Source organism: Triturus cristatus, chromosome 10 (assembly GCF_964204655.1).
Source record: "Triturus cristatus chromosome 10, aTriCri1.1, whole genome shotgun sequence".
Classification (NCBI taxonomy): domain Eukaryota; kingdom Metazoa; phylum Chordata; class Amphibia; order Caudata; family Salamandridae; genus Triturus; species Triturus cristatus.
Genome location: NC_140593.1, coordinates 403,593,333 through 403,607,089, shown reverse-complemented (window position 1 = coordinate 403,607,089; position 13,757 = coordinate 403,593,333).

Below are 13,757 nucleotides of genomic sequence, written 5' to 3'. Positions count from 1 at the left end.
TGTGACTCGGTCTCGTCCAAACCCTCATAACGTGAATAAAAGAAGGACTACAGAAGTCTGACTAATACGGCGGCCATTTTAAAACATGCTTAGTTGTCACGTAATTCTATAGGTTTCAGCCTATAAGGTGAGAATTGAAAAAGTGCACCTATCTCGTGCTTTGTGAATATCGACAAATCTTTTAGAGCCTGTTGTTCTCTCCATCTATTAGACTCAGTACATATCCATTCCATACGGTATAACGTGAAATTAGAAAAACAATTATTCTCTGGTTGAGACAATTTGAGAAAAAAGACTAAATGTCACATATGTACAAAATTACAAAAAACATGTATTATACAACTGAGAATTGAAACGAAGGTTGCTCATTAGAAAAACAGTCATATCTAATGCATTCATGGTGTAAAACCCATTCGAATCTGTCAATAGTATTTACTGAAATTCTATTCTTTCTAACAGGAGTTACATTAAGTAGTGATGTGCCCAGTATGTATTGTTCTTTTGGCCCTCTGTCAGATTGGATATAATCAATAACGAACTTACATATTAATCAATCTGATAAAGTCCTACAGAACTGACAGTGGGGGTCTTATTTGCCCAAAAAATAGTGTAATTCGTGGTCAATGTTAAGACCCTGTTCCACACTGTGCATTCTTAAAATCCAGTGTGCCTCTTTCTGTCTTAGTGTGAGTTCTCTGTTCCCCCCCCTTGGGTTTCTTGGGACATGTTCAATTCCGTAGAATTTAAACGTGCGATTGTGTGACTGGGCAAGACAGAGTGACATGTGTGCTGCCAACGGGTATCTCATGTCCCCCTGTTTGACTGCCCTGGTGTGTTCCCCTATGCGTTCACGTAATGGCCTGATTGTACTACCAATGTATTGTTTTTTACATTTACACTCAATTATGTACACCACAAATTTTGTTAGGCAATTGATGTTAGAGTGTATTTTGTATCTTCTGTCTCCTGGCCCTGCGAAGTCAGTCTTACGGTCATCTGCCCATTTACAAGAACTACAGTGACCACATATGTAAAAGCCCTCTGAGTGTTGGCTTAGCCAATTTGTTTTGGTTATTGGTTTTGGATAACTTGGACTGAGTAAGTTCCTCAGTGAGACCCCCCTCCTGAATGTGATGTTAGGTTTGTCTGTTATAAACTCCCTGAGAGTATTATCCGCCTTGAGTAGATGCCAGTGCCTGTTAAGGCTCTTTCTCAGGATTACTGCCCAGTTGTTATAGCCAGTGATTAGTCTGATTTTTTGGTCTTGTTCTTTATGTTTGGGTTTGTCCATTAGGGTTTCAGTCTGTGTGATTTTGTCTATTCTCTCTTCAGCTCTGGTCAATAAAGACTTGCTGTAACCCCTCTTTTTAAATCTAGTCAGTACTCCTTTTTTGTGAGTTTGGAATTCATCATCCCTGCTGCAGTTGCGTCTAGTTCTAGTTAGCTCTCCATATGGGATTGAGCGTATTTGGTGAAAGGGATGTGCACTACTTGCATGTAATAAAGAATTACATGCTGTTGCCTTACGGTACAGTCTACTCTCTATTTTGTTGTTGTGTATGTAGAGTTCTACGTCTAGAAATGAGATGTTAGTTTTCCTGTGTTCCATGGTAAATCTAATGTTGCATTCATTATCATTGTGTTTGTCTATACCACTTTTCCTGCTGTTATGTTCCTTTTCCGCCTGGTAGGCCCATCATATCTGGAAGAGGTGTAACATCACATTCAGGAGGGGGGTCTCACTGAGGAACTTACTCAGTCCAAGTTATCCAAAACCAATAACCAAAACAAATTAGCTAAGCCAACACTCAGAGGGCTTTTACATATGTGGTCACTGTAGTTCTTGTAAATGGGCAGATGACCGTAAGACTGACTTCGCAGGGCCAGGAGACAGAAGATACAAAATACACTCTAACATCAACTGCCTAACAAAATTTGTGGTGTACATAACTGAGTGTAAATGTAAAAAACAATACATTGGTAGTACAATCAGGCCATTACGTGAACGCATAGGGGAACACACCAGGGCAGTCAAACAGGGGGACATGAGATACCCGTTGGCAGCACACATGTCAATCTGTCCTGCCCAGTCACACAATTGCACGTTTAAATTCTAAGGAATTGAACATGTCCCAAGAAACCCAAGGGGGGAAAACAGAGAACTCACACTAAGACAGAAAGAGGCACACTGGATTTTAAGAATGCACAGTGTGGAACAGGGTCTTAACATTGACCACGAATTACACTATTTTTTGGGCAAATAAGACCCCCACTGTCAGTTCTGTAGGACTTTATCAGATTGATTAATATGTAAGTTCGTTATTGATTATATCCAATCTGACAGAGGGCCAAAAGAACAATACATACTGGGCACATCACTACTTAATGTAACTCCTGTTAGAAAGAATGGAATTTCAGTAAATACTATTGACAGATTCGAATGGGTTTTACACCATGAATGCATTAGATATGACTGTTTTTCTAATGAGCAACCTTCGTTTCAATTCTCAGTTGTATAATACATGTTTTTTGTAATTTTGTACATATGTGACATTTAGTCTTTTTTCTCAAATTGTCTCAACCAGAGAATAATTGTTTTTCTAATTTCACGTTATACCGTATGGAATGGATATGTACTGAGTCTAATAGATGGAGAGAACAACAGGCTCTAAAAGATTTGTCGATATTCACAAAGCACGAGATAGGTGCACTTTTTCAATTCTCACCTTATAGGCTGAAACCTATAGAATTACGTGATAACTAAGCATGTTTTAAAATGGCCGCCGTATTAGCCAGACTTCTGTAGTCCTTCTTTTATTCACTTTTAATAAATAGAAGGGAAACCTCTTGCATGCACGCACTCGAGACCGGATTATCAGGGACGGGCGTCACGTCCGAATCACTTCTCAGTCGAATAAGGTAAGCTTTGCCAAACGCGGTTTATTTCATATTAAGGAATGCACATACGAGAGATAGAAATAGGTTACCTCGCCGGCTGTATTTCTACCGAGTGAGAACCACGTCCTGCTCGATTAAATTAAAGAAACTGAGCACTGCATACTGTACTTGTTCCCATTATACTGTAATAGCTATGACGATTAGTTCATGATTATGTCAATAGTCTGGCAAGGATGGAGACTTGCCGAAAGGTACAGACCATAGGGGAGGTCTTAGTAATTAGTTTGCCTTCCGGAAGATTTATACTAGTCTGTATGTTGGTAGCCTGTTATTTTGAGCTGATCGAGTATCCACAGTAGAGACACAGTTACTCTAGCGTGTATGATATTAAAGATCAACGGAATTGGAAAGTTTAAAATTGTGATCAGGACACGACTGCTCATAAACCGGGGGGTGTATTTAGAATCTGGTTTCATGCACGTGATACGTATATTGGCGCTATGGTATCAGTACGTGCTTAGTCCCCCGGTATACTGCTACTATACTATCCAACTTCTTACAATGGGACAATGTTAGAATAGCGTTGCATGGATATTATGCTCCATTAGATTAGAATTACGAATTACATTACTGAATAATTATCTGTAGCTTAACAGGTTGAAGACCATGGCTATGGGTTAATTTGGACTTAACTTGTTACTTCACAGTACTGAAAGGGAAACAGGATTTCACCAAGGATTGCAGTATCCTATGATAACAAGTGACGCCACAACCTCAGAAACCATAGGTGGTTTGGAATTATCACCACTTACTAAGTAGGTCTTTCACTTATGATATATTTATTCTTATTTTCTGAACTCTTAAGATTATTTTCCTTTTGACGTCAGTCTGATATTGATGATATTATTCCTTCCAGATATATATACCAAGCCAAGAATAGGTAGCTATGATCAAATGCACTTTGTTTTACTCACAGGTCTGGCACCAATGTACAGCACGAGTTTTTACCCACCTGAAATGCGCGAACTCACACTCCCTAGAACCTATGAACACCAACTACACCCACCTCACTTCCTTCTGATATTCACAATGCGGGTGTGTTGTTCACAATTAAGGACTCGAATAGTATTTATTGAACTTTTTCACTAAATGCACGTTATTAGCTCTCTCCATCGCGATTAGAGTCATAGAATTTCAACTCATCTCACAAATTCACAATGTATTGTGACAATGATAATTGGTCGTAAAGTTATTTATCCAATTGGATATAGGCTTCACCCATATTCCGTTGGGGTTCGAGTTCCACTACCGTGTTGTTGTGATATTATCATTAAGTACACCATGTTTTTCTTCAGGATAGATACTTTAGTTCTTTTAATCTTTTCTGTAAACACAGCCTTGAAAAAGTCGTGGGACTACATTCCCCTGTAGCGAAGAAACACGTGTTGGCTGTTACGAACCACTGAGAAGACTGGCAACCAATAAAAGAACCACCAAGAAGAGAAAAAGACTAATTCATTTCTTTTGTACACTTGATTGAATTTTACTGTGAAAACACGTTACACCTTTAATTTGTATAAGTAGTACGTGTGCTAAGGATTGTTTTCCAAGTTATTCCGTTCAGCAGTTCGGGCTGTAGCTGCGGCTAAAGGTCCTATGGGAAAATGCATGGGGAAAATGTGTTTTGGGACCCCCCTTTTTTCTTGGCCCCCGCTTGACGAATTACCCCAAGACTTTCAGGATAGGAGTGGACCGAAGCTGGCCAAAAGTTTTGAAAATTTCACGAAGATTCGTCAACCGGCGCCAGACTTATTTGGAATAGAATGTTGCGGATTTCCTATGGAAAATAGGTTCTAACTATAACTACCATATGTGTGTGTATATATATATATATATCAATGATTGCTCGCTCTATAACTCCATACCGCTCCGCTGGAACAAAGCGAGATAGGACCCAGATAGGTGCTTGATAGATTTTATTTACAAGCCACTCTCCACCATGACGCGTTTCGGCAGCTCCTCTGCCTTGATCACATGACAGCGCTTACACGGGAGACATTCATTTTTAAAGTGCTAGTGCAAGGTCACATGGTACAATCAATACAATCAACATAGAAAACATACTATAAAATTACAAGTGTGTAATTTAAAAGAAAGACATCAGGCATTGCTATTTTATCGCTAAATGCCTCTCCTTGTAACAAGACCTGATTGTCATGACTGCTGTTGATATGATATTTCAATATTTTATATCCAGCAAGTCGCTTCAAAGGTTAGAATAATGGCCTAAATGCCAAAAGCCTTTATGTTTTCCGTTTGTTGACTAATAGTTTTGCATAGGACCTATGTGATAAAACCTGATGATTATACCCGTGTATCCATTAAATATTAAAAAAAGAAATTTTAAGAAATTAGCAAGAGAACCGGTGTTGAAATTTCAATAAAGTGTAAGTGCTTGAAAAGAAATAAAATAGTGTGCGAGGGGATTGGTTGTTAATATATAACCTCCCAGTATGTGCAAATATAATAACAACAAGGATGCTATCTAGTGTCACAGACTAAAATGTCTGAACTATAAGTTCTAAGGAAATATATATCGCTGACCGAAGTCACCTATATGCCATATGCTCAATTATAATGTCAACTTTTACCTCATGGACAGACCAAATATATGTTGTGGGGGCTTAGATAATTGCTGGACGTTCCTAGCTCTAGCAGACCTTCATAAATACTTGTATAAAATATATAAAATACATAAATATATAAATATAAATATAAATAGATCAATTCTTAAAACATCCACATATAATGTTTGTAAAAACCTCCCCTAACAAAGTAGGTGAAATACCAACATTGTAACATATCATTATTGTCTGTGTAAAGATATATTCATTAAAAGGTCTTGAATCATAGGACAATTGAACATTTTTGATGAAAGGAGAGTTATGATTCATAAAATGATAGTAAGATGTGACAAGCATACAATATAAAACATGTTAAAAGAAGAATTATTGTACTTGGATGTTGGTATATACAATGTTAAAATATTCTTCCACATAAATATACAATCCTAGCATATCATACCATCATCCAATTGAATATATATATATACAATCCCAACTCAGTGCAACACTGATCATGCCATGACCTCTCCACTCGCGACGGCGGTCCGTGATAGGGTGGCAAACCTTATAATCCAGAGCATTCACTGTCAAACTTCACCAGGAAACAGCAACCACGGACACAAAGTAGCTTCTTAAGCAGTTGTTTTATTCGGCAACAATATGGCAACTCAACGCGTTTCGGGACCTCGTCCCTTGTTCACGAGTGCCATTTAGTGTTTTGCATTTCCTTATAATACCACGTGATTACTAACTCATAGACAGTGAAAAAAGACTTTAACAACAAAACTCATTTCCATGCCGTTATAGTAATGCAACCATTCTATTTCTTGATGTATTAACGTCATCACCACTATTTTATATTACATTTAAAAACTACCAATTTCGGCAATTCTTGTAATCTAATTAACAGTGAAGACAGACTCAGCTCACTCGAGCAGAGCTTTACAATCAGAGCGATCGTGTATTTCGCAAACATCTTTCGACAAAATTATGGTTCACTGCCCACATAAGTCTACGTATTACAAAATTCTATCCTCTATTTGCATATCACAATAGCTCTTTATTCAAAATACATAATCACTTTTATTTAAAGAGGTATCACACCCCAGTGGGCTACTCATAGCCTTAGAGATATTTTGGGCTCTTTAACGTTTCTTCTGTCATCGTGCAACCGGCAAATTCGGAAAAAATAATAAAAAACAAAGTATACATTAATTACTAACCACAATAAAATCCTAATACACCTAACACCAACGGTGAATTAAAAATTATAAGTGTCTTCATGGGGCAAAATTACATTTACTCTTATTTCATTACTCAATATCAATTGGAAAATTAACAAACCACGTTTTATATTTTCCCGGAGAGTACATTATGTATCAATCTGAGCAAAGTTCATACTATCATCGACAACACTTAATACACTGAGGATTATCTAACCTCAGACTTTTTAATCAGAATTCCAAAGCTGAAGATCAAAAATCAAGGACTTCAACCTAAATGCACAGACAGCTCTTCATCACAATTGTGCCCAATCGGGAACATAGTTCTGTACTGTATGATAAGTTTTGATTCAAGACGACGCAGACTTTGCACTCTGTTTCCACCTCTTTCATTGATTTTAACAGTATCCAACACACAAAAGCTAAGCATGTTGGTATTCTGATTATGATAGCTTTGAAAATGTCGTGCTATCGGGTACTGTTTATCTCCGTTCTTTATCGCACGAAGATGTTCTAAAATCCTTATTTTAGCCTTGTGTATCTTTCTAGCTATATGGATCTTTTTACAGGGGCACGAAAGGGCGTAGACCTCAACGTCGGTATTACAAGGAGTTCTCTCTGGTGAAAGTTGGATTTCTTTTACATTCTTGCTGTTACGACAGGCTTTACATTTCCTACATGTGTAGAAGCCATGTATTCCTATATATTTATTGATTGGTGGCTCTACTGCTCTGCATAGGGAATCTTTAAGTGATCTTGCCCTCTTAAAAGTGATTTGAGGGGAAACCTCAATACTGTTTGTTAAGTCAGGATCACTATGTAGAACTGGCCAAAATGTACCTAGGCTCTTACGTACCATATAGGCTTGTTTATTGTATGTTGTAATAAACCTGATTTTTTTCACTGTCTTCTGATTTCATTACATCATTCTCTTTCACACATAACAGTGATGCTCTAGATCTCTATGCTACTGCTGTTTTTGCTTTTTCAATCACTGATAACGAATATGCTCTTTCCTGAAATCTGTTTGTAATGATTTCTTCTTCTTCTCTGAAACTCTCTGCTGTACTACAATTTCGTTTTGCCCTCAGTAGCTCACCTACTGGTATGCTATTAATCAGTGAGCTTGGGTGGCAGCTTCGGGCATGTAGCAAACTATTGCCAGCTGTTGATTTCCTAAAGAGTTTGCTTTCAAGTTTATTTTTCTCGACTGTAAGTCTGAGATCGAGGAATTCAAGACTTTAATTCGACCATTGGCAGGTGAAATGTAAATTAAAATCATTTACATTCAAATTGTCTTCAAACTCCATAGCTTCACCCTCTGTGCCATCCCACACACAGAAAATGTTGTCTATGTAGTGGACCCACATGGCTGCCTTCTCTTTGAATACTGGTAACTCTCTTACTACTTTCTCTTCCCAGTACCCCATGAAGAGACCTGAAAAACAAGGAGCAAAGCAGGTCCCCATAGATGTACCTAGGGTCTGTGTATAGATTTTATTATCGAACAGAAAGTAGTTCTGGGTTAAGCAAGTTGACATCATTTCCAGCAGCATCTCTGTGTGAAAAAAATATGATATCGATCTTTCACTCAAAAAATGTCGGCAGGCTTTTAAGCCTAAGTCATGAGGGATGCAAGTATATCAACTTGTAACATCTAATGATAAAAGCGAATAGCCAATTTTCCATTGGACGTCTCAGGAAATCCCCCGAGTCTTTAACATTAGAGGGAAGTTTCTGAACCCAAGTCTTGAGAAAATAATCAACATATCTTGAGGTATTCTCCAAACAACTCCCTCTTGAGGAGACTATCGGTCTTCCCGGGGGGTTTTCCTTATCCTTGTGAATTTTGGGTAGTAAATATAATGCTGGGAGTCTAGGGAATTTACACTTCAAACATTTAAATTCATCTTGTTCTAGTAATTCCTTATCTCTCCATTCCATTAACCGTCCATTAAAAATTCTCACAGAATGTTCATACTCCATTCTATTGCTTCTACTGTATCTGATGTTATCTGACAGTTGCTTCATCCCTTCCCCTACATATGTTTTCCTTGACCAGACCACCACATTTACTCCTTTATAAGATTTCTTTATCACAATTGAATTGTCATTCTTTAAATTTTCAATAGCCTTTCTTTGTAGTAACGTGACATTACTCCACCTCTTAAAACTTTTTTGCTTAGAAATTATGAGTAATTCATGTGTGACTCCTTTCTCAAAAATATCAATTGCATAATTTTCAATTTGTGGCAAAAATATCGATTTAGGTTTAAAATTACTTTTCGCACTTAAATCCAGGGCAACATTTTCATTGGCTAAATTCACATACGGATCACTTTCACTTTTTTCAACTTCCGCTAAAACGTGCATGTTATGTAGTAATTCTACGTCAGACATCTTAATATCACTCTGACTTACATTTTCTATGTGTGTCTTATCAACAACTTTTGTTGCATAAAGCAAGACTGTGCACACGTTAATTTCACAGTATTTAAGGTATGTTACCATTTGTATCAAACAAAATTCATGCAATACAATAATTGGATAATGAGGGATCACAGGACGCTCAAGTAGATTCAGTTTTCGGTTTTATGGTGAAATTCAGAAAATCCAGCCAGCCAACACGTGTTTCGTCATGGGGTACACACACCCCCCGACTTCTTCAGGGCTGGTAAGAAAACATATACAGGGTATATATCACAGGCAAGTATCTGAATGTAATGACATACAGAAATCTATTTAAAAATCTAACTCGGAAGGTGGGAAAAGCCGACACTGGTCAAATGCACCATGGATTTCAGAAAGGTAACCAGGTGTTAAGGGTTAATCACCCATAAATACGTAGAGATGAAAGTTGTAGTTTAAGTATTCTTGACCAAAACAGAGAGATAGAAAATAATATATAGGTATACGTCGTCCTTAGTGCGTGAAAATACTATGAAGACCCCTTCACAGCAGGTGCCGCGTGAACGGATGTGTCCTCTATTTTTAAACAGTGTTACATGTGCGAATCTTGTGTATTCTAACATCATGGTTAAGACTGTATGAAACCGAGTGAACCAAGTGAATGTGAAAAATTATATCATTAGCCCCGCTCAGGGAGAAAGTTAATACACGTGCGAGCCGATATCGAAGTACCCCTACCTTATCGTAGTACGGCCAATGATTCAGACCTATAAGCAAGTAAAGATAATCCACAACTATCACGATCCATTTCTTGATTATTAAGTAGCCATAAACAAACACTGAAGAGTCCTTTAGATACACTATTTCACCACATGTGGTGGAGTAAGTACTTCGAATCCAGGCTTACCTTCCACCTGGTGATAATTCCGACCCAGGGGGTCTTATATTTCAAAACAACCGGTGTAATTAAGCGTCGTCAGCAGTTGTTTTAAAGATCCAACCAAGTCTGTGAGTTTGTCACACTGTTCAATTTCGACACTCAGGCTCTGTAAAGAGTAATATGAATCGGTCACTCGCACGCTCTAAAAAATCAAATGGGGCCACCAATTGAACAGGAATCCCCAGGTTCTGGAGTGATTCTTACCCGTTGACGAGTACGTCTATCCGTAGGTGCTCGGTGTTCTCCGCGTGTATTTTCGTGTCTTTAGTGCGCATACCCGGAAGTGTTTATATTGGGAAACTAAGTCAAACACTAGAACGTGTGTATGTGAATGCGTTTAGTGGTGCGCATGCGTTGGATTGAGTTTGTGTTTATCTCAAAGTTTGTCAAGAAACGTGAAGCTCGAGAGAAGAATTAAGACAATTCTTACATGAGAATACATGGCCAGAAATCAATATATAATCAAAACGAAAAATTCACCTGACGGATTACAAAGGAGAAGCGGTACAAATTGCAGCAAAGTATCGGTTAGTATAGAAAACACATCGTAGTGAAAAGCAGAACGTTCAAGTGCACATAGGAGAAGAAAATAATCCACAATAATTTGTCGATGCATAAAATTTCATAACAAAGTCTACATTACACATTACTAACCATCTGATATCGTTCTTAGTCTAGCCTCATTCAATAGTTATGGTGACATTTGTTTCTTAGAGCATACATTGTGATGTGATTGTTGGTACATGATGTTACTACCCTATATTAATACGGTTTATGGTTCAATTGTGGTCATTCCCGTATGTATACATTGTCGAGATGATCACATGCTGAGGACCATACTCCAAAGCCAATAACCCTTCAGACTCCAAAATGAAAAGGAACCTATCAGTCTCCTAGGAAATAGTGCATCTCATTGTCACTATTAAAACCTAGGTCGTAGGTTCGTAAGCGCATGATCCAAAAGGCTTCCAGTCTCCTCAGGGTAAGCTCCCTATTACCTCCTCTGGGGTTCTGTTTGCAAAAATCTATACCATAGAATTTAAACTTCTTGGTCTGGCCTTGTGTGGGACACTCCCAAATGTGTAATGCCATGGGGTATCTTGAATCTTTCTGTTTCAAGGCTCTTACGTGTTCTGCAATCCTTTCCTTCAGGCACCTTATAGTGCTGCCTACATATTTACCTCCACATGTACATTCTAGTACATACACTACAAATTTGGTGTTGCAATTAATGTTCACCCTGATCTCATATTCTTTACTTGGGCCTTGAAACGTCCTTTTCTTGTCATCAGCCCATCTACAAATGCCACAACAGCCACATTTGAAAAAACCTTTGGATCTTACGCTAAGCCATGTATCTGGGAATGCGTTGTGTGTATAGCTCGGACTCAGGCGTGCGCGTAAAGTTTTGCCCCTTCGGTAAGTAATCTGTGGTCTTTTTTTAATGAACTTTGATAAAGAGGGGTCATTTGTGAGGATGTGCCAATGTTTTTGTAGGCTTTTGGATAGGGCCCTACTGTGATCATCGTAATTGGTGATCAGCCTGACTGATGTATCTGCGGGTTTCTTCTCCTTGTCTGTGATTGTTTTGATTCTGTCAGTGTTTCTGATTTTGTTCCCTGCTTTCTGGATTACAGATTTGTTGTATCCCCTTTTGATGAATCTGTTTTCCATGTCCCGTAAGCAAAGTCGAAAAGTCATCCGTTCACGCGGCACCTGCTGTGAAGGGGTCTTCATAGTATTTTCACGCACTAAGGACGACGTATACCTATATATTATTTTCTATCTCTCTGTTTTGGTCAAGAATACTTAAACTACAACTTTCATCTCTACGTATTTATGGGTGATTAACCCTTAACACCTGGTTACCTTTCTGAAATCCATGGTGCATTTGACCAGTGTCGGCTTTTCCCACCTTCCGAGTTAGATTTTTAAATAGATTTCTGTATGTCATTACATTCAGATACTTGCCTGTGATATATACCCTGTATATGTTTTCTTACCAGCCCTGAAGAAGTCGGGGGGTGTGTGTACCCCATGACGAAACACGTGTTGGCTGGCTGGATTTTCAGAATTTCACCATAAAACCGAAAACTGAATCTACTTGAGCGTCCTGTGATCCCTCATTATCCAATTATTGTATTGCATGAATTTTGTTTGATACAAATGGTAACATACCTTAAATACTGTGAAATTAACGTGTGCACAGTCTTGCTTTATGTTCGTATAGCGGGCTTAGGCCCACTTGTAGAGGGTTTAGGGGTTGTTTTCCCTCTTCTGTTGCACCGTTTCTGATTTATTTCAACTTGAGACAAGAACGTTTAAAAGAGAGCGCTCATTATTAACCTGGCAGTGTGAAATAATACCCCCAGTTGGCTAATTAACTTTTGTTGCATACCACTTTTTTATACGTAGCTTTCTAGTAAAAAAGAATAAGTCAATCCGACTTTGAGTGTAATTAAAATTGTTCGAGGGACAGAAAGAGAGACCCACAGACAAAAGTTCTACCTCAGTTTCGGTGAGTGTTCTTTCTGATAAGTTGATCACGGTTTTCTTCTCAATGATTTCGCTTTCACCTGGCCCCTTGTTCGACTTCCCACAGGGCTTCCTAGTTCTCCTAATGCCGAGGTATTCTTTAACCTTTTTCCGCCTCTCCCTCCTCTTCTTTGATTTTGAAATCCCCCTTGCCTGTTGCTCGTTTGTCTTCCTTCGGCAATCATGTTGAATTCTGTTAAAATACTGGTTTTTACTCCTGTAAATCCCGCGCTACTTGAAAAATCGCTGCCAAAATCAGGTTTATTATAACATACAATAAGCAAGCCTATATGGTACGTAAGAGCCTAGGAACATTTTGGCCAGTTCTACATACTGATCCTGACTTAACAAACAGTATTGAGGTTTCCCCTCAAATCACTTTTAAGAGGGCAAGATCACTTAAAGATTCCCTATGCAGAGCAGTAGAGCCACCAATCAATAAATATATAGGAATACATGGCTTCTACACATGTAGGAAATGTAAAGCCTGTCTTAACAGCAAGAATGTAAAGGAAATCCAACTTTCACCAGAGAGTACTCCTTTTAAGATAATAGAGCACACCTCTTGCAATACCGACTTTGCTGTCTATGCCCTTTCGTGCCCCTGTAAAAATATCTATGTAGGGAGCACGATACACAAGGCTAAAATAAGGATTTTAGAACATCTTCGTGCTATAAAGAACAGAGATAAACAGTACCCGATAGCACGACATTTTCAGAGCTATCATAATCAGAATACCAACCTGCTTACCTTTTGTGTGTTGGATACTGTTAAAATCAATGAAAGAGGTGGAAATAGAGTGCAAAAGTCTGCGTCGTCTTGAATCAAAACTTATCATACAGTACAGAACTATGATCCCGATTGGCACAATTGTGATGAAGAGCTGTCTGTGCATTTAGGTTGAAGTCCTTGATTTTTGATCTTCAGCTTTGGAATTCTGATTAAAAAGTCTGAGGTTAGATAATCCTCAGTGTAATAAGTGTTGTTGATGATAGTATGAACTTTGCTCAGATTGATACATAATGCACTCTCCGGGAAAATTTAAAATGTGGTTTGTTAATTTTCCAATTGATATTGAGTAATGAAATAAGAGTAAATGTAATTTTGCCTCATCAAGACGCTTATAA